Genomic DNA, 26584 nt, shown 5'->3' on the forward strand with positions numbered 1-26584 from the left:
TTAGCAACGGATCAGAGTGAAACTGTTTTGTACGAGTGTCAAATGAATAAAATGTTACGTATATACCAATATTTGATGTCAGTTACTTAGCAACGGATCGGGGAGAAATGTTTTCGCTCGAGTGTCGAATAATACGTTACAAATATATCAACATCTGACATCAGTTGCTCAGCAACGGATCGGAGTGAAACTATTTTATACGAGTGTAAAATTAATAAAATGTTACGAATAATTCAACATCTGACGTCAGTTGCTCAGCAACGGATTGGAGTGAAACTGTTTTATACGAATGTGAAATGAATAAAATGTTACGTATATACCAATATCTGATGTCAGTTAGCAACGGATCGGAGGGAAATGTTTTCGCTCGAGTGTCGAATAATACGTTACGAATATATCAACATCTGACATCAGTTGCTTAGCAACGGATCGGAGTGAAACTGTTTTGCACGAGTGTCAAATGAATAAAATGTTACGAATATATCAACATCTAACGTCAGTGGCTTAGCAACGGATCGGAGTGAAACTGTTTTGTACGAGTGTCAAATGAATAAAATGTTACGTATATACCAATATTTGATGTCAGTTACTTAGCAACGGATCGGGGAGAAATGTTTTCGCTCGAGTGTCGAATAATACGTTACAAATATATCAACATCTGACATCAATTGCTCAGCATCGGATCGGAGTGAAACTATTTTATACGAGTGTAAAATTAATAAAATGTTACGAATAATTCAACATCTGACGTCAGTTGCTCAGCAATGGATTGGAGTGAAACTGTTTTATACGAATGTGAAATGAATAAAATGTTACGTATATACCAATATCTGATGTCAGTTACTTAGCAACGGATCGGAGGAAAATGTTTTCGCTCGAGTGTCTAATAATACGTTACGAATATATCAACATCTGACATCAGTTGCTTAGCAACGGATCGGAGTGAAACTGTTTTGCACGAGTGTCGAATGAATAAAATGTTACGAATATATCAACATCTAACGTCAGTGGCTTAGCAACGGATCGGAGTGAAACTGTTTTGTACGAGTGTCAAATGAATAAAATGTTACGTATATACCAATATTTGATGTCAGTTACTTAGCAACGGATCGGGGAGAAATGTTTTCGCTCGAGTGTCGAATAATACGTTACAAATATATCAACATCTGACATCAGTTGCTCAGCAACGGATCGGAGTGAAACTATTTTATACGAGTGTAAAATTAATAAAATGTTACGAATAATTCAACATCTGACGTCAGTTGCTCAGCAACGGATTGGAGTGAAACTATATTATACGAATGTGAAATGAATAAAATGTTACGTATATACCAATATTTGATGTTAGTTACTTAGCAACGGATCGGAGTGAAACTGTTTTATGCAAGTGTAAAATGAATAAAATGTTACGAATAATTCAACATCTGACGTCAGTTTCTTAGGAACGACAAAGATTTACGGCACAGTATTCTAACGTCACTTGCTTAACAACGGATCACAGCGAAACGTTTATGCTCGATTTAAAAAAAAAAATGAAATGTTAAGAAAATTCCAAAATTTGACGTCAGATGCTTAGCAACAGGAATGGGATAATTCACACTTTTCTGTCGTCACTTACTTAGCAACGGTTCAGCGTGAAACGATTATGTTCCAGTGTTAAATGAATAAAGAATTACAAAAATTTCAACTTTCGACATCAGATGTTTAGCAATGGCAATGAGATACGTCACACTAATCTATCGTAACTTGTTTAACCACTGATCAATGTGAAACGCTGGTGCTTGAATATCAAAGGAATACATTGATATTATGTTTGGAAGAGGGTTAGTCTTACTTCCATGCAAGAATTATATTTCTTACTAGCCGTATCCGTGCGCTCCGCTGCACCCGTTAGAAATAAATATAAAGTAATTACATAATTAAAATAGGACGTTTGATCCAGGGAACATTCGTGTTTGATAGAAGGATAAATCGTTTAATATGTTACTCAATTTAAATTGCATCCAAATAATTAAAATGCGATAATTTTGGTCCAGAGACACTCATTTGGTACAATGACAATTCCTTTAACCTGTTTCTTAATTTTTATTACATGCAACCATAGTTTAATGAAGATTGACATCATTTAGATTTAATGTGTAAATTTTATTTTACTTGTTATAGGTTTCCATTGAATTACGGTAATAACTTAATTTTAACCCTTGTTTTCTAGTATTCAGTAAATGGCGCTTGGCCCACTATGGTTGTGAACCCTTCAAATAACTTAAATTATATTATATAATATTACATATTATATTATATTATATTATGTTATATTATATTATATTATATTATATTATATTATATTATATTATATTATATTATATTATATTATATTATATTATATTATATCAGAAGTTACTGTAATAACATTATATCATTATGTCCATCTAGAGAAACTACACTTTCCAATGGTGAATTAATAATTAATTATACAAATCGGTTAATTTAGCTTCCGATATTACTTCATACAAACACAGAAATATTCTCTGTAGGCTATCTTTCATAGCTTTCGATTGTTGCTGTCCAAGGCCCCTTATAGACGAAGTCATTTGTTTTTTAATTAATTTCACGGCCTTATATGGCAGTTATTTTAATTTTAAAACTCATTTATCTCATTAAATATCAGTCCTATCAAAATTTTTTAAGGAATAACACTTATCGCAAATTATTTTTAAAGAAACTTTTGTCATGTAACATTTTTCATAAAAATCAATAATAAGCGAGATATTTCGATTTATTTAATTCAGGCCCCGTTATAACCCCCCTTTTAAATAATGTATTTTGAATGCCATATAGCCTAAAACCTAAGTTACAACGAACTTAATATATATTCAAATTTTCATCTAAATCCGTTCAGCCATTATCGCGTGAAAAGTTAACAAACATACAGACAGACAGACAGACAGACAGACAGACAGACAGACAGACAGACAGACATACAAATAAAAATTTCAAAAAGGCGATTTTCGGTTTCAGGGTGGTTAATTATATATGTTAGGACCAATTATTTTTGGAAAATCGAAAATTACCAGAAAAATTTCGGCTACAGATTTATTATTAGTATAGATTTCTCTTATCATAGATCCATACCATCGCTTTTCCAATAAACCAATTTATATGAAACATAATATTATTTCTATTATAAATACGAGTACTTCAGATGGTTATAATTAAACTAACGGTGTTCAGCGTGGCACAACACGGACTGTAATTATCGTAGAAGTGTGAAACCTCGTAGATATGCTAATTAACCCTTAAATTCGCAAAGTATCCTATCTTATAGGATATAACGGGTTGATAGGCTATCTATATATATATATATAATTTGAATTGGTACTGGAAATTACAGGAAAACGGCTGAACGGATTTTAATAAATGACCCCTCATTTTAAAGCCTGGAACCCAACGTTTTTCAGAAAAATAGTAGTTTTCAGTAAAATGTCAATTTTCCTACATTATTTTCCTATTTTCCAAAAATCCATCTGTCGTCAGTTTTGAGAACTAATTGCATTTTAGCACATTTTAGAATAAAACAAAACACACACTACAGTAAACAATAGGCTATTACACGAAGGCCATGGTCTGCAGGATTGCTGACATATTTAGAATTTAAATTCAATTGGTTATTAAATCTTCAAGACTTACTAAAATAATTTACAGGTCTGATTCTGCGGTGTTTAATTTTCTGTGTAAAACTGTGTATTGAATATTAAAATCTACAAAACTTGAGGTGGTTTGATGACATTATTACCATTAGAAATGATATATTATTATAGTTAATGCCATGATGTGACTATTTTTCATTAATTATACATATTAATACTATATTGATGATGTGAAAGTGAAACGTTTTGGGGTTGTATAAGTAGATGTAGAGAATATGTTAAATTAAATCTTCATTTCTATAATTTACTGAGTAGCGGCTATATAATTAGTATATATGTATATGTATATGTATGTATGTATGTATGTGTATATATATGTATGTATATATAACTGCAAAACTTACGTAAGATAATAATATTGTTATTAAAAATCAAATATTTTTATAGTTATTAATCAAGTGGAGTTGGGTCTTTTTCATATAGGCTACATAATGGCGGTGTGGTATAGATATTTATATGAGTCACTCTGTTCTGTATTGGCTCGAGAAAGCTAAAAAATTACAGTTAATAAGGAAAGACCAAAAGGTATTACTTATAAAATAAGAGGCCTACAAAATTTTGTTGTCTCTCGATCATTTCAGCAAGATCTCTTAGCAGGATACATTTCAAGGTAGTTCACGAAACATGCAGCAGCTATACCAAGATGCTATGTCTATTGTTCGGAAACATAGCAAACCTGTTTTTTTTTATCTTTCACCTACAATCCACATTGACCTGAAATAGCTATTGCTTTACTCCCACATGAAAAACCCACTGATCATTCTGACATTGTTACTTGCGTTTTCGCGTTGAAACTCAAAAAGTGAAGGTGAATAGGTTCAAGAAAAAATATTAGGCATAAAAAGCCATTCAGAGGTAGTATGTTTCATTATTATGGAAGCAAATAACTTTCAAAATGTCTGGCATTCTTTATCTAAACTAATAATAAATCTGTAGCCGAAAATTTTCTGGTAATTTTCGATTTTCCAAAAATAATTGGTCCTAACATATATAATTAACCACCCTGAAACCGAAAATAGCTTCTTTGAAAATTTTGTTTCTATCTCTGTCTGTCTGTCTGTCTGTCTGTATGTATGTATGTTTGTTACCTTTTCACGCGATAATGGCTGAACGGATTTCGATGAAAATTGGAATATAAATTAAGTTCATTGTAAGTTAGATTTTAGGCTATATGGCATTCAAAATACATTATTTAAAAGGGGGGTTATAAGTGGGCCTGAATTAAATAAATCGAAATATCTCGCTTATTATTGATTTTTGTGAAAAATGTTACATAACAAAAGTTTCTTTAAAAACAACTTCCGATAAGTTTTATTCCTTGAAAAAGTTTGATAGGACTGGTATTTAATGAGATAAATGAGTTTTAAAATTAAAATAACTGCCATCTAAGGCCGTGTAATGAATTAAAAAACAAATGACTTCGTCTATAAGGGGCCTTGGACAGCAACAATCGAAAGCTATGAAAGATATCCTACACATAATGTTTCTGTGTTTGTATGAAGTAATATCAGAAGCTAAATTAATCGATTTGTATAATTAATTATTAATTCACCATTGGAAAGTGTAGTTTCTCTAGATGGACATAATGCTATAATGTTATTACAGTAACTTCTGAGTGAATCGAGGACAGATAAGATTAAAATAGCTTCTTATGTACAGAAAACTTGATAGGCTATTCTGTACATTCGTTTCCTGTATTTCCTAAAATAATTTTTATGACCAAATGAGTGATTTCTGGATCAAAATGATCGCATTTTAATTATGCAAATACAATTTAAATTAAGTAACATAATAAACGGTTTACCTTTATATCAAACACGAATGTTCCCTGGATCAAATGTCCTATTTTAATTATGTAATTACTTTATATTTATTTGTAACGGGTGCAGCGGAGCGCACGGGTACGGCTAGTTGAAAATAAATATGAAACACTTTTATTTGAACGTCTAATGAACTTAGTGTGCAGTATTTGCTGCACAAGCCACTAGTATGCTGTAATTTTAATAGTACAATAGAAAAAAAATTTGTAGGAAAATTAAAATTTCACAATAATACTATATTGTACGACATAATATGAATTATGGACATTACGGCAGTTGTTTTCTTTACAGTCCGACACGGTTTAATAAACTTGTTTGAGAAATGAAGTTTTGACAATTTAAGGGTTAAGCAATGTAGCTATAGAAAAATTTTAACGTTCAACCATATTCACAATCCTTATAAAAAGAATCAATTCGTTAAAAATCTAAATATCACGGTAACAATCAACCGATAACATGAATGCTTCACGTAATTATAGGGATCCTATGAATCCCTTGCGACTTCTTTTATTAAAGGAAGATAGCGACACAGCTAGAGTGGAGTGGGAAACTTCATTGTGGGTGTATGAGGTGACGACAGCTTTTCTGTTATACGACAGTTGAAACCTGGACAGTAAGTGCATTAGAGCAACTAATACAATCGAGATGGAGTTCCTCAGAAGCACAACAGTCCCTTTTGTCACAAAACAAATAAGAGCACAACTAAAAAGTGTGAAATCTCTGAGAAAGTAGGACAATGCATACTGGAGAAACATGTGGCCATGGGACTCTGAGAAGAGCAAGGAGAGACAATTTTGAGACGGGACGGAGCTAATCCTTGTCGGAGCTGCTTATAATCCCAGAAGACTAAAATAGCGAAGTACGTTAACATGTAAATGTTGTTAGAGTAAGCTTCAGAACTTAAGAAAAGACAATATCATGTTCCCAGAGGACATGTGTGCTTCCTTCTAACGCTAGTCCTCTGTCACCAATATCGCTAGTCTAGGCTGTTATAAATTCAATACATGTTAGATGCAAGAAATTGAGTTTTTTATAATTTAAATTTTAATGTGCAACGTTTTTTTTCTGTGTACGACTCAAGAAAAATTGTAACAAAAATTACAATATTGCCCTTTATGCGAGTTGCGTCTACGCCACCTGCGTTATACAGGGTGGACAAAAGAAAACTGGCCAGGAAAATCTGTAATATTTACATTTATATATATATATATATATATATATATATATATATATATATATATATATACACAAGTAGTTATAAGACTCTTTAAGACTGACCTTTATTAATGAACATCACAGAAGATGCATCGAAATCACGGTTTCCTGCATCGTCAGGATCATTTCTACGCCTTGATTACACAACTTTTAACACTATATCACTTTGGAATATGTATTCTGTACGGACACCATTACAAAACAAAACTACTCCACATACGATAACAAATATTACACTCAAACCGAAGGCCTAGCCATGGGATCACCTATTTCCAGCATAGTAGCAGAAATATTCCTGCACAACAATAAACGGGCATATAAACTAAACAAAGACAACAACAAATACGCAAACAACGTCATACATTGGCACAGATACGTAGAGGACATACTAATACTATGCAAAGGAAACAAAAGACAGATCCAAAACCTGCATCAACACATAAACAAAATACATCCAAAGCTATACTATACATTAGAAATTGAAAGCAACAAATCCATAAATTTTCTAGACATAACAATAACAAAAGTCGACAACAAACACACATTCAAAATCTACAGAAAATCCACAACAACAACACACATACACAACACATCCAATCACCCAATACAACATAAACAAGCTGCATTCCGAACAATGGTACAGTCCACGGTACGGTCAGCGCGTCTAGCCGCGAAACCAGGTGGCCCGGGTTCAAATCCCGGTCGGGGCAAGTTACCTGGTTGAGATTTTTTCCGGGGTTTTCCCTCAACCCAGTACGAGTAAATGCTGGGTAACTTTCGGTGCTGGACTCCGGACTCATTTCACCGGCTTTATCACCATTTCATTCAGACGCTAAATAACCTAGATGTTGATACAGCGTCGTAAAATAAACCAATAAAATAAATAAATAAACAATGGTACACAGACTACTCAACATACCAATGAGCAAACAAGACTACAAAGAAGAGCTAAACACAATCAAATGTATAGCACTAGAAAACGGATAGGTATAACCCTAACATAACAGACAACATAATAAGGAAAACGAAACATAATCATAAAAAACATAAGAATACAATACAAACACAAGAACACAAAAAATACATCACACTAACATACGGAAACAAAAACATACACAAGATTGCAACTTCATTCAAGAAACTAAACTACAACATCGCATACAGAACAAATAATACTCTACAAAAGCATCTTAACACACAAACAACACAAACAAACAAATACAACCATACAGGCGTATACAAACTCAAATTCAACAGCTGCAACAACTTCTACATAGGACAGACAGGCAGATCATTTCAAACACGTTACAAAGAACACATCACAGCCATAACAAAACTACAAAACACTTCCAATATGCAGAACACATCACAAGTGCTAACCACACCTACAGAGACATAAACACAGACATGGAAATTCTACACATTCAACCGAAGAGCCAGAAACTAAACACAATACAACAATACGAAATATATATAGACACACACAAACACATCCAAATAAAATTCTTAACACACAAGTCAATTTCGGAACACACACACTCTTTGACTTCACATTACACTACACAAATACACCCCCACAGGAAACACAAACGCCAAGACCAGCACCAATCAGTTCTGAAGATAGCCCATAACAGGCTAAAACTAGTTAACCGGTATTGTAATATTTGAGCCATCAAGAGCAGAGGTAGTGTAAGTCAAAAATTGGTAATGAGGTTTAAAGTAAACATTCTGTAAAATACAGCGCAAAGGAGTAATTAATATTCAATTTATTCAAACTATTAATAGTTAGTGGATAGCATGAAAGACATATTAATTACCACTTTGCGTTGTATTTTACAAAATTGTTACTTTAAACCTCATCATCCAATTTTGACTTGCAATACTTCTGCTCTGAACGGCTCTTTTAACACGCGGAAGATTTATATAATACATATTCCCAAGAAATTTCTCATGCTATCATAATAGCTTTATAATAATAAATTAATATTATCCATACACTCACGGACAGGAGAACGCGAATTCGATTATGCGCACTGTTCAAAACATACAGAGGTGAGGCTGCCTGGAGAGAAATAAAAAATAGGTTGCAGCCGCCAAATTACTCTTCAAGGAACGACCACTCATATAAATTGAGGGAAAGAAGGCAGAGGACGGACACTGGAAAGTTTTCTTTTCTCAATCGTACTATCAGGGACTGGAATGCTTTATCAGCAGACTTACTAAAGGCTTTACCAACAACCAAAAAGTATTTAAAAATAGGCTTAAGGACTTTACCAATAAACGGTAATTATACACAGTATTTAAAGGGTGTAAATGATATTTTGTGCGAGATCGTGCTTATTTGCTTGTTTTCCGCACAGAACCAATACGCGGTAAGTGTGAAATACCACATTCAGTATTCCCAACGTAACACACATAACAATTTCCCTCTTCTTACCGCTTAAGCGCGACATTCATTTTACTGCTTTAGGCTTTTAACATATTATTTTTAGAGACGTTTAACATAGTAATAATTGTAAATTGGAAACTTACCACTGCACTTTCACCTAAATTGCAATGTTAATTATTGTTTTTAAATATTTGCAAAAATTAAGTAAAGTCTACTACTTCACGAAACTTATTGCATTCCTGATACAAGTAACATTAAGGAAGCCGTGAAAAAATCAACGAGATTCCAGATGCCGATGTTATTACTGCAATATGTTATATAAATAATATTGTTGAAATATTAAAATGAAAAAAATTAATCATTACATAACCTTACCGTTTGCTTTAAGTTCGCATTTATAGACTGGGGGAAAAAAAGACGGATGTATATCACGGCCTGCTGGAGTATAGTAAACACAGAAAACATTTTACAGCAACAATGTTGAAGAAAGATATTTTGGTGTTCCGAAGTTGGCGTCATTAAACAGAAACCAACATGGAGATTTCATTGCAACTAATTAGGTATGTAATAAACGATCTTCGCACAAAATAATGTACGATACACGAACATGAAAACGTCAACATACCGCTCTTGTAACGTATATTACTATTGTTATTGAAGCGCTGTATCAGTGAAGAATTATGTTGTGTCAGTGGAGTGTGTTGTGTAAGTGAAACGTGTTCCTGTCAGTGAAGCTTTATAGTTTATAGTGGCAGTGCAAAGTATTTGAACAGTGAAATGTTTTTGAAGTGTTAGTGAAATCAGGATAGAATCAGTGAAATGTGTCGTAGTTCCCGTGCAGTGAGTGAGTTGACAGCGAAATGAGTGTAATGTGGAAAGGTACTTGTGCAGATATGAACATATCATACTCGTGGGTTTTAGTTCGAACTTAGGTTTAAGATACAAATTAGATTTATTTTAAATGCTATTTTAAGTGATCGTGCTTCATTTAATTTAGGATATTCCCTATTATTATTATTATTATTATTATTATTATTATTATTATTATTATTATTATTATTATTATTATTATTATTATTATTAGTAGTAGTAGTAGTAGTAGTAGTAGTAGTAGTAGTAGTAGTAGTAGTAGTAGTAGTATTAATTATTGGTATTATTATTAACTGTATTTTTAATTAATAAGTTTATTATTGTCATTATTGAGTGTAATTAGTTACCACTGCCACCGGGTATATACCCTTTGCAGTGTGAATAAATACACACATACACAACTACTACTACTACTTACTGGCTTTTAAGGAACCCGTAGGTTCATTGCCGCCCTCACATAAAACCGCCATTGGTCCCTATCCTGTCCAAGATTAATCCAGTCTCTACCATCATATCCCACCTCCCTCAAATCCATTTTAATATTATCTTCCCATCTACGTCTCGGCCTCCCCAAAGGTCTTTTTCCCTCCGGCCTCCCAACTAACACTCTATATGCATTTCTGGATTCGCCCATATGTGCTACATGTCCTGCCCATCTCAAACGTCTCGATTTTATGTTCCTAATTATGTCAGGCGAAGTATACAATGCGTGCAGCTCTGCGTTGTGTAACTTTCTCCATTCTCCTGTAACTTCATCCCTCTTAGCCCCAAATATTTTCCTAAGAACCTTATTCTCAAACACCCTTAATCTCTGTTCCTCTCTCAAAGTGAGAGTCCAAGTTTCACAACCATGCAGAACAACCGGTAAAATAACTGTTTTGTAAATTCTAACTTTCAGATGTTTTGACAACAGATTAGATGACAAAGCTTTTCAACCGAATAATGACAGGCATCTCCCATATTTATTCTGAGTTTAATTTCCTTCCGAGTGTCATTTATATTTGTTACTGTTGCTCTAAGATATTTGAATGTTTCAACCTCATCGAAGGATAAATCTCCAATTTTTATGTTTCCATTTAGTACAATATTCTTGTCACGAGACATAATCATATGCTTTGTCTTTTCGGGATTTACTCCTAAACCTATCTCCTTTACTTGTTTCAAGTAAAATTCCCGTGTTTTCCCTAGTCGTTTGTGGATTTTCTCCTAACATATTCACGTCATCCGCATAGACAAGAAGGTGATGTAACCCGTTCAATTCCAAACCCTGCCTGTTATCCTGAACTTTCCTAATGGCATATTCTAGAGCACCTCCCTGCTTAGCCCGCAGTGAATTGGAAAAGCATCAGATAGAAAATGGCCTATACGGACTCTGCTGTAAGTTTCACTAAGACATACACACATACCCAAATGGATCAGCCTTTACAATTTATACACGTATAACGGGAAAAATGCATCATGCCAAAATGTCTAATTTTGAATTAAGTGTAATCTCAAATAATGTCTACTGTCTGTAAACTCTGCAGTAAATGTAACGACGCCAAAACACGAACCAGGAGTCAGTGACACGCTGCTCCTTGCAAGGAAGGCTGCGAATAGTTGCTAAGAGCTCAAGGGAGGGGTCAGAAGCCTAAGTGCGTAATTGTGCCTTGCTTTTTGCAAGGGAGCCGATGGCAGTGTAGTGTGACGCGTGAATGTGGGAAGTCTGAAGCAAGACTCACCTTTATCGGGCAAATGGGTCGCGTTCCGATAGGAAATGGAGTGGAAATGAAACAATTGTGAGCTGCAGTACGTGTCTGGAACTTATGTACCGAGCTGCAGTAACTCTCCCTTTCTATTGGGGTATAAAACCGAAACTTGAGCAAAGTGCTGCCTGCCGACTCTGTGCGTGGAAATTAAAAAAAAAAGAGGGAAGAAACTAAATCCGCAATTCCACTGTTTTAGCTCCCTCTCCTTCTTCTAATAGGGAACACGAACGCAATATAAAACGAATTCTCGATTCTACTTGATGTGTTACACGTCTTACATAGATTTAAGTTCGCGTTTGCTCAAGAGATCAGCTGTTTTTCATTTAATTAGTAGTTACGAAGTTTAAATTTTATTTATTATTTTTTATCGTTTGTTCCTTATTTTATTTTTCTTATTCTTTTCCACTTGTATTATGTATTTTATATGTGGGCCTACTGCTTCCTTTCATTATTAAATGCTCTTATTCTTCTTCTGTCTGCTTTCCATATTTACAAATTCTTTCTCATAAACAAAGTAAAAAAATTGTGAACAATATTAATTTTTCCTTAATTCTTTCTTTCTTACTTGTTTATTAATTTCTTTCTTATTACCTTCCTCCCTTCCTTTATTTTTCTTCATTTCTTTATTTGTTTCTTTCTTTTATTCTTTCTTCCTTCCTTTTTCTTTTCTTTCTTCGTTCCTTTATCTCTTTTCTTCCTGTCTTCTTTCTTTTCTTTCTTTGCGCATCTCGTAACAGGGAATCAAAACTCCTGCTTAATTTGATGTTAAAAACTGGTCATTAAGTGAATTTCCAGCTGAATAAATAAAGAATTATCAACATTTATAGAGGTTACTAATCTGCCAAAGATACTGTACGTTTGAGGTATAACAAATTGTGGCTAACATCATTCGTTTTGAAAGAAAGGAAGAAAGGAACGAAGGAAGAAAGAGAGGAAGAAAGGAAGAAAGAGAGGAAGAAAGGAAGGAAGAGAGGAAGAAAGGAAGGAAGAGAGGTAAGGAAGAGAGGAAAGGAAAGAAGGAAGGAAGAAAGTAAGGGAGAAAGAAAGGAATGAAGGAAAGAAGGAAGAAAGGAATGGAAGGAAGACAGGAAAGGAAGGAAGGAAGGAAGGGAGGAAAGGAATGGAAGAAAGGAAGGAAGGGAGGAAAGGAATGGAAGAAAGGAAGAAAGGAAGGAAGAGAGTGATGGAAGAAAGAAAGAAAGGAAGGAAGAAAGAAAGAAAGAAAGTAAGAGAGGAATGGAAGAAAGAAAGGAAGGAAGGAAGTAAGGGAGGAAGGAAGAAAGGGAGGAAGGAAGAAAGGAAGACAGGAAAGTAAGAAAGGAAAGAAGAAAGGGAGAAAGAGAGGAATGGAAGAAAGGAAGGAACGAAGAGAGGAAAGGAAGAATGGAAGAGAGGAAAGGAAGAAAGGAAGAGAGGAAAGGAAGAAAGGAAGAGAGGAAGAAAGAAAGGAAGACAAGAAAGGAAGACAGGAAAGGAAAGAAGAATGGAGAAAGAGAGGAAAGAAAAGAAGGAAGGAAGGAAGAGAGGAATGGAAGAGAGGAATGGAAGAATAAGAATGAATGTAGAAAGGAAGAAAGAGAGGAAAAGAGTAAAGGAAGAAAGGAAGAAAGAGAGGACTGGAAGAAAGAAAGGAAGGAAGTAAGGGAGGAAGGAAGGAAGAGAGGAAGAAAGGAAGGAGAGGAATGTAAGAAAGAAAGGAAGGAAGATAGGAACGAAGAGAGGAATAGAAGAAAGAAAGGAAGGAAGAAAGGAACGAAGAGAGGAATGGAAGAAAGAAAGAAAGGAAGGAAGGAAGGAATATAGGAAGAAAGGAAGGAAGAGAGGGATGGAAGAAAGGAAGAAAGGAAGAGAGGAAAAGAGTAAAGGAAGAAAGGAAGGAAGAGAGGAATGGAAGAAAGAGAGGAATGGAAGAAAGAAAGAAAGGAAGGAAGAGAGGAATGGAAGAAAGGAAGGAAGAGAGTAATGGAAGAAAGAAAGGAAGGAAGAAAGAAAGTAAGAGAGGAATGGAAGAAAGAATGGAAGGAAGGAAGTAAGGGAGGAAGGAAGGAAGTAAGGGAGGAAGGAAGGAAGAGAGGAAGAAAGGAAGGAAGAAAAGAAGGAAGAAAGGGATAAAGAAAGGAAGGCAGGAATAGAGGAAGGAAGAGAAGAGGAAGAGAGGAAAGGAAAGAAGTGAGAGAGGAAAGGAAGGAAGAAAGAAATGAAGAAAGGAAGGAAGAGAGGAATGGAAGAAAGAAAGGAAGAAAGGAAGGACGAGAGGAATGGAAGAAAGAAAGAAAGGAAGGAAGAGAGGAAATTGAAGAAAGAAAGGAAGGAAGAGAGGAATGGAAGAAAGAAAGGAAGGAAGAGAGGAATGGAAGAAAGGAGGGAAGAAAGGAATGTGAGAAAGGAAGAAAGGAAGGAAGAGAGGAAGAAAGGAAGGAAGAAAGGTGGTAATTCTATATAAATCACTGTGTATAGCATTTACTTCTAAAGAAAGATAACAGCATGTCGACAATTGCTCGCAATTTCATGACAGGAAACCTTTAAATTTTACATCTGTTTTTGAATAGCGATATGAAATATTAATATTGCATAGGCCTATACATCCCGAAATGTTGGTGTATTAATGATAATGTTCTCTATATTTAGTAATGATTATTGTTTTCAGTTTTATAATTATTTTTGCTCCAGTGGTCGTTGCAATATAGCAAACTGCGTATATCAAGCTGTATAATTAATTGATTTGTAACATGTGCAAATAATAAAATTGATAATATAACGATAATTTAATCATGGAAGTGATACGTTTCTCAACAATGAACCCATTTTATGCACCTGTGTGTTAGTCTGTCATGAACTGTGTAAATAGTCAATTCCTAACGTGGATGTTACTCACATTTGAGTTTAGTTTCACTCTCTGCTTAATTTAAGCAGGGCCGCAAATGAATAAATCCCAACTATGCCGCATTGGTGTACGAAATAACTCACGACTAATGACTAGCAGTGGTGTACAAACTTTTTAACTACCCGTTATAATTGCTGCTGTTAAAATACAAATTTATAAATTCATCTGTTTTAATGTATGTTATTAACAGACTGCATAAATATGTGCTGCAGTTAGCCAAACAAATAATTTTACTGAGATATTTTATAATATGTTTTCGTTTGCACAGTTGCAACTTGCGTTGTCAAGTTTTATAGGAAGTGTTAAAAATGCATTAAATATTTTGAGACGTGTTAGTTTTCATCAAAACAAGGAAACAAAATGTAATAAATAGATTTCGTGCAATTGCCACGAGAATCGTAAGGTTTACTACGCACGTGGTATAGACTGCATAAGAAGGGGATGTGCAACGAATGGAGTATGCCTCTCATGTAAACACTGAGCAGTACACTGCGGTTACAATAAAACCTGTATCCTGCATTCAAGAAATATAATGAATGATCATTGAAGTAGGAAATATCTAAACATGTAAATACATAATTATTTTATAGTGAGATATATTAACTCTTAAAATTTAATGTAATATACTCACATCATCCTTGAATATGTGCATTGCAAGTGAAGAGTTACGTACATTTTGAGCGATTGAAAAGTGAACCTCCTCCGATGGTCACTTAAACAGTTTTTATATTGGGAAAATGTACGTTCAACAACACACGATGTAATACGTGCATATTTGAAGAACGGAAAGTCACTACTTTTCAGTACATCAACTTCAGACGTCTTGTCGTGACCTGATAGTACATCATTTATAATACGAAGTTGTGAATAGGCAGAATTTTTAGCAATAATGTTTCTTAACTTACATTTCACTTTTTCTGAAATTAGTGAACTGTTATTTTGGATAACGATTTGTGATACTTTATGCACTATATTAAGGGCTTCTGAGAGTTGTGGTTTAGACGATTTTAAGAGGATGATGCTTTTGGACACGACTTTAAAATTAGAATCAATGAACAGAATATCTTCCAATAGCTGTTCAGAAGGCAATGATTTTACAGCTGCAACAGCGGAACTGTCTATGCTATCCAATGCATCAATTACCTCCATTATTTTGCCGTAATATTCTGCATAATAATTAACAGCATCAAACCACGTTTTCCAACGGGTCAAGACTGACTGCGGGTGTAGGGGTATTCCAGGGAGAAATTGTTTGGAACAGCAACACTCTCATTGTAGTATGTTTGATTGAATTCTTGTCTGCACTGAACAAATATTAAGCTTTGACTATTCCAACCACAGTAATGTGAAAAAAGTGCTTACTTAGGTATACATTAGCTGTAGCTGCTCTATCTATTTGGACCGGTCACAACTCTTAACATGGACTGCTTATACTAAGAGTCCCGGGCGGTCGCTCACCTCCTCTATATTACCGTACATCGGCAACCTGATTGCATGCTGCGTGTGGCAATTCAACGAAGTCTAGTAATAAATATGGGTCCTAAAACTAATATCTTCGGAGATATGAGTACTTATTCATCATGGAAATACTCAATGTGATTTCCATTTTTAAAAGAGCATTCAGTATTCTGGAAGCTGGTAGTACTAATCAAAACAAGAAAACAGTTTAGAGAGAGAGATAACAAAAAGTTATACATCTTGATTACACAACTTTTAACACTGTATCACTTCGGAATATGTATGGTAAGAGTTTCCTGTGTTAAATTTCAACGTACCTCGTTAACATGTTTCGACCTATTTATGGGTCATCTTCAGAACTGGTCGTTGTTGGTCTTGGCGCCACTTGTTCTGTTTCTTGTGAGTGTGTGTTCCTGTGGTTTAGTGTAGAGTCAAAGAGTGTGTGTGTTTTGACTCTACACTATACCACAGGAACACACCCTCACAGGAAACAGAACAAGTGGCGCCAAGACCAACAACGACTAGTTCTGAAGATGACCCATAAATAGGTCGAAACATGTTAACGAGGTACGTTGAAATTTAACACAGGAAACTCTTACCATACATATTCCGGAAAAGTAATAGTTGCTCTTGCTAAGGGTTACCATGGAGATACAGCCTACTGATCAATCCAAAAAAGGTAATATTTTAATTTATGTATGCTAATAATTGTAACACATTAATATTTACTGTAGAAGGTGTGTTAGATTTAGGTAAAGGTTTCACTAATGCCATTTTCCAGAGAGAGGGGTAGGACCCAGTCATAATAGATGCATTGTATATATGGGTGACGGTCGGCAGGATCACATCTATTATTTTATACAGGAGAGTGATATTTATATTGTCTATACCTTGAGCTTTAGATATCATACGTCGCAGCGTCTTCATTACGCCAGTCGGGTTAATGTATTTAAAGAAAAATTTATCCCACACAGGTTAGGGGTAAGATCTGAGAAATTCAAGAGTCTCTTGTTTGTGTAATGGTTCAGGTGGAGCAGTGACGAAATGTTCATTTAGTCTATTGAGTGACAAGTTGATGTTATCTACCCGAGGCTTTGCTTTTGTTAGACCCAGGTTATTAAGGTTACGCCACAATTCTTTCGCACTGACCGAAGGTAGAATAAGGGAATATGCATGGCGTAATTTAGCATTTCTTACTGCTTGATTACATTTATTTCCTAAAACTTTGTAAGTATTAAAATCTAATTCGTCCTTGCTCCGTCTGTATTTACGATAAGCAGTGTCTCTGTCTGTCATAGTAACTGTTTTTTTCTTTTTTTCATGTAATTTAATTTTTTAGTGTGCAGCTATCACTTTCAAGAAGTTATTACAGTTTAATTTTTAAGAATATAAATGTTTGTGTACTATCCCTAAAGAGTCTCTTAAGATTTGTAGCCCGATGTCCTGGAGATGGGAACTATTTAGGCCGAAATGGTTGAAAAGATCAACTGAAAATCTTGTAATTGTTCCACTTGCACCAAAAAGCAACCCAGTCGTTTCCCAGTTCTCGATGTTGTATTTGTGTGAAAAGTATGCACAAGAAGGATCGTAATTATGTTTTTTCTCCAGATTTACATCTTGTAGTTGAGTGCCTTCTCTTTCAAATAGTACTGTTGGGTCAATTACATATCCTTTATTTCTCTTTCTGTCGATTGCAAATATATCTGATCTCTTAGTGAAACCTTCATTTGAAATACAATGAATCTCTTCATGCACTTCAAACTTGTTGCACTCTCTAAAGCAGTTGGCAATTAAGCTTCTTATCCTAAGAAGTTTTCCCTTTCTACTGAAGCCAAGGACATGTGGTAGGGTTTCAATCTCATTGCACATTCGGCAATAGTTTACTTGACTTCTACTTGGAACACTTCTCACAGCCACTAAGTTAGAATTAGACCTTTTTTTGGTAGAAATTGAACAGTTTCATTTAGTCCATTCAGAGAAAGAAGATATTTCTTGACCCTTGTGGTGAATCTGTTTCCACTTCTCGTACTGTTATTCTCGCAAAGTTTTCCTTAGCTTCCTGACATTGATGGGATTATCGGTGTTCAGCTCCAGGTGTTGCAAACTTCCACTAATTTCCAGTGAGTCCCAAGATTTAAATTTTGTATGAAACAAGGGCTTTGAAAATATTGTACTGTAAGAACAGTATAGGCCCTATCTTTTAATGTGAGGTTTTTGCTTGTTTCTTATTGGATAAAGGAACTGTTTACTGCAGAGACGAAATTACTGCACACCTTGTTATATACCCAATAAAAAACAAGCTAAGAGCTCACATTAGAAGATGTCCTGTTCGTACAATGACAGTTTCAAAGCCATTGTTGCGTACAAAGTTTAATTTTATGACCCATATTTATTAGACCCTTTTATGAATACTACGAACTCTGGGAATATATACAAGTGATTCACGGGAATTTACCGCCCCTTACGGAGCTTATTTCTGAAGATATTCTGAGAAAAAATACCATATAAACATTTGTCAGTGAGACAGGCTAGCTGGCTGTAACGATCCTCACAGGAGGTTTTCATCTGACGACGAAGAGAGATTCACTCTTCGAAACGTTGTGCTACAATTTTGACAATCAGCAACAGAAAAAGTCCAAACAGCTCAATAATTGAACAATAGAGTAAAGAGGGATAATTTGAATAACTTCAGGCATTTTAACATTTTTCTTGAAATATACCCACATTAACGCTAATACTAGTAAGAACTGTTGTAGCCTGTTTACATGTTTAAAAAACAATAGAATTTTTATAAAATGAAAATAACTGTAACTGAAGTCACAATATTGAGTTATCCGATTTACCCGTAAAGTTGAAACAGGATTTAAAGAATGTGGGGTAATTTGGATATATTGTGGGGAAATATGAATAATACGAAATAAAATTAGAACATATTATTTTCAAAAACAGTTTTACTTCAATACTGGATAATTACCTTCAAATAATTAATCAGGTCTAATAACACACAATAATGAACAACAAACATAAATGAAAAAGTTGTCTGTATTCAAATCTTCTACACATACCGACAGGTCCACACCTGTGGATTAACGGTTAGCGCGTCTGGCCGCGAAACCAGGTGGCCAGGGTTCGATTCCCGGTAGGGACAAGTTACCTGGTTGAGGTTTTTTCAGGGGGTTTTCCCTCAACCCAATATGAGCAAATGCTGGGTAACTTTCGATGCTGGACCTCGGACTCATTTCACCAGCATTATCACCTTCATCTTATTCAGACGTTAAATAACCTAAGATGTTGATAAAGCGTCGTAAAATAACCTACTAAAATAAAAAAAAACATACCGACAGCAAACGAATTGCTTTCTTCCTTCTGCTCCAACAGAACACTCGTGGTACCACGTTTTGCAACTCTGACAACGAATCCAGTTCCCCCCCCCTTTTTTTTTTTTTTTTTTTTTTTTTTTTTTTTTTTTTTTTTTTTTTGGAAGAAAGTTCAGAATAATATATTCCGTTGTAGAGTCCACATTTTCAGTCATCTTCATTGCTCTCATGCCCTCAATCGTTATCGCTGGGTTCTTCCATCACAAGTTCCTTATTCGCATCCTCTTGAGAGTGGTCGGTTCTGGATCGTTATTTCTTATTTTGTCTAAGATATTTTTCTTTTTATTCTGTCTTTCAAATAAATAACTGATTATAAATTAGTAACAGTGCTGTAAATATATTATTCAAATTTTCCCGTGAAAAACTATTCTCATTTCCCCGATCGTCGACAAAACAGAATTTGATTGTAGTACGAGGCTCATATACTAGAATGCGTCACAACTCGGGCTATCAACTTCTAAGACATCCATGAAATGCTTACAGGTTGAAACAATTGTACTATATTAAAGCAGATTTTATAAAAGCTTAAGTAAATGAAGTAATAGTACATTATGCAACGAGCCTATAATGAAGGTAATTAAGAAGTGAGCATGGATATTTATGAAACGAGCGCAAGCGAGTTTCATAATTTTCATACGAACTTCTTAATTACCATTATAGGCGAGTTTCATACGACTTTTTATGCTCGACCATATTTATAACTTGATATTATTAATTTTATTGTATCTGACCTGGAGCAATGTCCCGTATGTTGTAAGATGTGCGCAGACGCGAAAGTATTGATTTTTTCCGAGGAAGAGATGTCCACATTGACCTTGCTAGGCCATAAGAACCTACAGAGATAACATTGAAATAAAATTAGACATTGAAAAACGAGATGACAAATTGAATTTATTTGAATATTATTTACAATTAACGCTAATTATTATAGTAACAGAACATAACCTTCTGCGACAGTATTGGATTTTCAGCCTCCGTGACTTTTCGCTAATTCTCTTTCGATTGCATATCCGAGAATAATCGATACTTGCGGTTTTATAACGGTAGAAAGCTGACCTGTCATTGGGTGAACAGTTGTAACCTGAGTCGTCATTGGCTGAAAGACCTGACCTTTAATGAGTAGGTGTACTTTAATGACATGCATTAAAGGTCTGCTACCAGGTGTATAATTACTACATTTCGGCATGGTCGAGCATAAAATATTATAAGCTGCTAATTGATAGGAATTTTACAACACACCTTCCAACAGAAAAATAATATCCACAAATTTCTAGTTGAGTTCGAAACATCTAATTTATAGAGAGAGGGTTCACAAAGACCATCTTATTTTCACTACCTATTAACATAACATCGTGCGGTTTGTTTTAATGCTGTTAAAATCTTAGCATTATCCATATTTCCCCGTCATTCAAATTACTCCTCTATGAATTCCTCCGTCTGCCTAAGGTCAAAACGTGAACTTGAATATTTTTATTCCAATGAGGTGTAAGGAATAAGAACTGTAGTTTTGGACTCAGAGTGATCTAAATTCCACAGTGCATAAAATATATCTGTGGCCGGGAGGAAAAAGGTCTTAAGTCAATTTTTTGTGAAAATTATATTTTTATATATTCTGAAAGCGGAAACAATTCTCTACAATCTGGTAAAACGGCTAAAGTCAAATAAGACTCCTGACTGGATTTATAGAGCGTTACCAAATGTCCTAAGTACTTTTTGAATCGAGGACACACAGAATAAAGACTTAAGAATATTTAATACTTTATTCCTCACAAACATCACATGCTTACTTTCCATGCTTCAATATTAAAAAGGTCTAACTTGTATTTTAGCTATTTTATCACATACTGATGCCCTTTTCTTTTAAAATTTTAAGCACGAGGTAAACAGTCCTATATTGTTTAAGACCTATTTTGCATTCCTAATAATTTACATTTCCCATTTATTTTGACATGAAATAGGTCTTACGTTTAAATAGTCCCTTCTTCTCAGTTTGGGTTGTAGTCTTGAAAGGGCTTAAGTGCGGCTATTTTTGGAAATAATCAAGAAAATTGTTAAATGTGTAACATTATCTATTTTAGAAGAAATATAAACAAATAATATCCAGGAGAAACCTCTTAATTAAAAGAACTCTATGATTGACACCAATTTCAATCTTTCTACTTCTCTCTTAAAAAGTATAAAATTTTTACTTAAGACCTTTTTCCTCCCGGTCACAGATATAATTGTTCGGTTTAGTTTTCCAACACCCGGTATAGAGCGACCAATGGGCCAAGCAAACCAAAGTGCAAGGATCCATTTCGGGTCCGATTTTCGAGAAGCTAAGCCAGCTCAGATCCTTCTTATAGTTCACCTACTGAAATGCGATTGCATGTTGCACAGCATACGTCGAAAGGCACGCATTTTTTCCACGCAGATCAAAAACAGCCGAACAGTCATTTCAAGATCTTTATCACATTTTACGATTCTTTAAGCCATTGGGGTTTATTTTTTTTGCTGACAACTTTTGGTTTCTGTGGTGGCTGTTTGGTATGATGAGGTTGAAAACCTCTTATAATATTATCTATTTATCTATGATATTTTAGTTTTCAATTTTTTAATTACCACTTAATGCCAAAAACAATGAATAGAGCATGGAATTAAAGGTTTTACTGATGATACTATGTTCTGGCTTGAAATAAACGTTATTTCAAAATGTTTCGATGCATTTCAGGATATGTTGTGGTGATGCACCACAGCTGTTGAGTTTAATGGTTGCCAGAAGAGTCGTGACCCCATTGACGAATATTGTGGTTCATATGTATGTCCTACTTCCAGACGTGTTATTACTGTAGCTTCTGGTCTGTTGTGCAGTTGTTTCAGAGCTGCTCTTCGGTGTTGCCATAGCAATAGCTTCCAGCCCTGAAGACAAATATATGTCAGGTTTGATGCAATGTATTCTGCGGTGTATGAATGACATTTTTAAATTTGAATTTTTATTATTTACTTTACTGTGACTTTATCTGACACGTAAATTTTACTGCCAGACTCCTGGTTTTAAAATTTCGGTGAATCTGGATAATTTTCTTGCCCGACTGACAAATATTATACCACGACATTCATTACGAGGTCTGCTTTTTGTCTGAACATTTCTCTTAATATCTTCAACATTTCTGTACACTTCAGTTGTATAGCTGAGTATCGTTTTGAAAAATCTCGGCTCATTCATTTTGTTACCGTATTCTTTTTAAGGTTGAATAACTTTTATGTATGAGCTTGCATTAGACACAAACTAGAAGTCAGACTAGCGTGTAATATTGTTAAATCCCAATAACTCAGTGCCTATAAGAGATAGACAACACAAACCTATGTACAGGTTGAGCCGTAAGAAATGTCATTAATATCAGCGAATTAGTCTTTGAGATATTTGAAACAAGAAAGTTTAATAATTTTATGATGAAGGGTGGATGGAGCGGCAAAAAAATTCTCTCCGGCACCGGGACTAGAACCCGGGCTTCCGGCTTTACGTGCTCATAACTTAGTCACTCATAATGAACGCACCTCTGTACTTATGGTTGGACATTGGGTCTACTGTCACACATACTGTGACACTGTACGCGAAGGAAGGCCAACCAAAAGGCAACACAGTAAGTAGAACTTAAAAATGAAAGGGATTCAATCCGGCATCGGAGCTTGAATCCGGTGTGGCTTAGTGGATAAAGCGCCAACACGTAAAGCTGGAAACCCGGACTCGAGTTCCGGTGTCGGAGAGATTTTTTCTCCGCTCTACTGATTCTTCACCATATAGTGTGTTAGTTAGTATTAGTAGTATTTATTTAGAGATAAGGCCGTCAGGCCTTCTCTGCCCCTCTACCAGGAGATTCCAACTATAATATGAACAATAAAATTACAATTAGTATTAAACTTACAATTACAATTACAAATAACATTACAATTACAATAAAAATCAAAGTACGAAAAGATTTTACTTACAAATGGCTTTTAAGGAACCCGAAGGTTCATTGCCGCCCTCACATAAGCCCGCCAGCGGTCCCTATCCTGTGCAAGATTAATCCAGTCTCTATCATCATACCCCACCTCCCTCAAATCCATTTTAATATTATCCTCCCATCTACGTCTCGGCCTCCCTAAAGGTCTTTTTCCCTCCGGTCTCCCAACTAACACTCTATATGCATTTCTGGATTCGCCCATACGTGCTACATACCCTGCCCATCTCAAACGTCTGGATTTAATGTTCCTAATTATGTCAGGTGAAGAATACAATGCGTGCAGTTCTGTGTTGTGTAACTTTCTCCATTCTCCTGTAACTTCATCCCGCTTAGCCCCAAATATTTTCCTAAGCACCTTATTCTCAAACACCCTGAACCTATGTTCCTCTCTCAGAGTGAGAGTCCAAGTTTCAAAACCATACAGAAGAACCGGTAATATAACTGTTTTATAAATTTTAACTTTCAGATTTTTGGACAGCAGACTGGATGATAAGAGCTTCTCAACCGAATAATAACACGCATTTCCCATATTTATTCTGCGTTTAATTTCCTCCCGAGTGTCATTTATATTTGTTACTGTTGCTCCAAGATATTTGAATTTTTCCACCTCTTCGAAGGATAAATCTCCAATTTTTATATTTCCATTTCGTACAATATTCTGGTCACGAGACATAATCATATACTTTGTCTTTTCGGGATTTACTTCCAAACCGATCGCTCTACTTGCTTCAAGTAAAATTTCCGTGTTTTCGCTAATCGTTTGTGTATTTTCTCCTAACACATTCACGTCATCCGCATAGACAAGAAGCTGATGTAACCCGTTCAATTCCAAACCCTGCCTGTTATCCTGAACTTTCCTAATGGCATATTCTAGCGCGAAGTTAAAAAGTAAAGGTGATAGTGCATCCCCCTGCTTTAGCATCTGACTAATTAAAGGTAGATAATTTATCATAGAAAAACAAAGAATATTTTATATTTACTGAATTACAAATTAAACCTAGAACAACAAAATTGTATAGCGATTAAATTTCTGGATATTGAAATATTTTGTGATAGATTAAAGAAACTATTTACAAGAAATCAATTACTGACCAAGTGCCTAGTAACTTTGCGTTTGAATTCAATTTTATTATTAGTTATTATTATTATTATTATTATTATTATTATTATTATTATTATTAGTTGGGTGGCCGGAGGGAAAAAGTCTTTAGGAGAGGCCGAGACGTAGATGGGAGGGTAATATTAAAATGGATTTGAGGGCGGTGGGATATGATTCTAGGGATGGATTAATCTTGCTCAGGATAGGGACCGATGACGGGCTTATATGAGGGCAGCAATGAACCTCCGGGTTCTTAAAAGCCATTTGTAAGTAAGTACAGAGAAGGAACCTGAAAGTTCAAACTGCTGCCTGAGGTTTATTGTGCTTACCACTCCTGTTCATTGAATGATACTTGTAGCCCAGACACCGGGGTGTTCATATTCTTTTCGCTTACTCTGCTTTAGAAACAAACAGTCAGACAGTATACATCAGTGGTGGATTTTAGGCAAGCAGCGAGAGCCGAAAGCTATGATATTTACCTTTTACAATACGTCACTCAGCAATGCTTGCCTATCTGTATACTTGTATCGGTCCGAAACATAACTGTCTCTGCAAGGGAAGGTGGAATGGGAAGTTAAGGAGTGGTCTGCAATGACTCAATCGAGTTAATAACGCCCAGGTCTGCTGTAGCCGAACGGTCGCACTCTTACACAAGTACAGCATGCCTCATCACGAACTTAACCCGAGATATGATATCGGTGATGGTGATATGTGAATTAATTATAACGAAATAAGTTCTAACTCCAACGCCGAAAGTCACATATCAATTCTGGTTCAACTAGTTCAGGGAAACCCTCGGAAAAAACCTCAACAAGGTAATTAATATTTGAGGAGATAAATTCGTTTCGGCGCCGGGGATCGAACCCGGGTCCTTGGTTTTACGTACAAATCACTCTGACCACTGGAAACACTGAAGGAGAAGAGTTCGATCCGGTGCTGTGGATTTAATTCGGCATAGCTCAGTGGTCAGAGCGCTTGGTACGTAGAACCAAGGACTCGGGTTCGATCCCCGACGCCGGAGCGAATTTTTCTCCTCAAATATTAATTGTCAATATTACAGATATTATTCTGTATGACAAATTAATAAATCTATAATATTCTCAGAGCTGCAGTGCATATGTCTGTACAGATTACTGTGCACTTAACTGCGGAATCCCGGCCAAACAAGTCACTCAGCTGAGTGCGCTCCTAATATAATGGCAGTTGACATTGGACATATACGTCAACATGTATGCCTAACTTGGAGTCAGGCTACAAAGGTAAACATTGGAGGGGGAAGGTTCGATCCGGTGTTGTGGATTGAATTCGACGTAGCTCAGTGGTCAGAGCGCTTGGTACGTATAACCAAGGACCCGGGTTCGATCCCCGGCGCCGGAGCGGATTTTTCTCCTCAAATATTAATTGTAAATATTACAGATATTATTCTGTATGACAAATTAATAAATCTATAATATTGGTTAATTGGAGTTAGGGAGTTTTTGATTTCCCTGTCTCAATTAAGATTTTCGTCACTTTTATCCCTATTCCGCCGACCTAGAAGGGAATCGAACGAAGGACCTCATTCATCTCGCAAGCACCAAAAGTGAGTGCATTTGAATGTAATACGAGCTAAAATATCTCTAATTTTTGCGTCATTTCAACATGTTTGGTTAAAAATACGTCAATTTTAAACGCTCTTTCAACATGACTTTAAAAATATTGAAATATTCGCTACAGTATTCATTTTGCAAGCAGAGAATGGTACAACGCGGGGCATGTAAACATTTTAACCAACGGACGTAGGAATAAATTGAACGTAGGAGGCTCGCAGAGGAGTGAAGGTTAATTATAAAGGGGGGGAGGGTGTTGGAAAGGGGCAGTATCTGTGACGTGCCCGGATTACCGGCAGTTCTGGTCTGCCCCCAACCCCTTTTATCTCCGAGTCTTTTAAATAAATTGAGTCGAGCGCTGTCGGCTTTTATAATTAGTAGCCAAGTGTCCCGTGCATATAAACACGGGCAACGCTCCACTCGGCCCACTGTTGAACTCGAG

At 35.4% G+C, this 26584-nt stretch overlaps 1 protein-coding gene and 1 non-coding gene across 5 annotated transcripts in view; both read left to right on the forward strand.

Annotated features, from left to right (window-relative positions):
• Positions 1-26584, forward strand: part of LOC138696913 (uncharacterized) — a 2004918-nt gene that overhangs the window by 806956 nt on the left and 1171378 nt on the right. The window lies entirely within an intron of this gene.
• Positions 25858-25930, forward strand: TRNAT-CGU (transfer RNA threonine (anticodon CGU)). The gene has a single exon. It is a non-coding gene; the product is annotated as a tRNA-Thr (tRNA).

This window comes from Periplaneta americana, chromosome 3 (genome assembly GCF_040183065.1).
Source record: "Periplaneta americana isolate PAMFEO1 chromosome 3, P.americana_PAMFEO1_priV1, whole genome shotgun sequence".
NCBI classification, from domain to species: domain Eukaryota; kingdom Metazoa; phylum Arthropoda; class Insecta; order Blattodea; family Blattidae; genus Periplaneta; species Periplaneta americana.